The sequence below is a fragment of the Wasmannia auropunctata genome, unplaced genomic scaffold, assembly GCF_000956235.1.
Source record: "Wasmannia auropunctata unplaced genomic scaffold, wasmannia.A_1.0 LD335713.1, whole genome shotgun sequence".
In the NCBI taxonomy this organism is placed as follows: domain Eukaryota; kingdom Metazoa; phylum Arthropoda; class Insecta; order Hymenoptera; family Formicidae; genus Wasmannia; species Wasmannia auropunctata.
The window spans coordinates 501-1734 of record NW_012027177.1 but is presented as its reverse complement, the minus strand read 5'-3'; positions in this window follow the sequence as shown (position 1 = coordinate 1734).

Here is a 1234-nt window from a genome sequence, read left to right as displayed (position 1 = left end):
CCGTACTTCTTCCGCAATTTTTCATTATATTTATTTTCTGTTGTATCACATCACGAGTTATATTTTCTGTTATTATATATATCACAAGTTCATAACACACGGCTTGCACACGGCTGACACGACTTTTTCGGCTTTGCTGCTCGTTTACTTTTGCTGTTCGATTGGTTGAACTTCAATAAGATGCGGCAAAATGTATTTTGCGCCGGAAATGCGTCACCTAAGTAACATTTTTAACCAATAGTAATGAATTGCTGCGACTGCATACTGCGTATGAAATGGTACCTTTATCAGCCGATCCCGTGACACCCTGCTGCTTGCGTGCTGCCGGAAGGACCATCGAGCGACACTTGTGCTATGATCGTTACCCAAGAAGGACGCAGGATCCCGCATTAGCTGCCAAGTGCCGTACAAGGGTTCGTGACAAGACCTTAGCTGCCGCTCTTGGTGAGACGAACGTCGCCGAATTATATTGTCAGCCGCCGGTTTCATTGTTAGGCGCTGTTAGAGTTCCGTTGTCTGTGTAATTATATGTCCACGAGTAGAGTCAGTGTGCCGCGCCGTCCGCCCGGCATAAAGTAACGCGAATTAAGTAGAGTTATTGCGCTTGCCTTGTCACAGCTAAGTCATTTGTGCGTTATTTGAGTGTTGTTCCGTGTTTCTTTTGCGTTAATAATTTGTACGATTCGTTGCGTGTTAGCGTGCCGAGTTTTCGGCATGATTTCGAGAATATCGCGACACCATGTAGCGTGTGATCGGTTATTACGCCGTGCGAGGCGTATTCACGTACAGCGATCTTATATCTCGCGAATTGAAGTAGAGTTAGTACCAAAGAGCTCGTACACCAAAAGTTTTTTACCAAAACCAAGTTCTTCACCCAAGTTCTTTACCAAAACGCGATCCGATGAATAGAATTTGAACGATAAGCTATTGAAGTTCACAAATGGGCGCGCATGTCAAGTATTTGTATGGTATTTTACTTAATTTTTATATTTTTGTAGCAATGATCAAATTTTGTACATAAATTTAAAATTGTGTTAAATATTTTTGCATTTTTAAAACAAATTGCAAAATTGTTCAGCATCTTTGACATTTTTAATACAGTTATAAGTTATTAAAAAAATATTTTTAAAGCAATAATAAAAATTTTAAAATAATTGTAATATTGCTTATATAATTTTGATATTTGTTAAACTATTTTAATGTTCGTTAAACAATATTAACACTTTATAAAGAT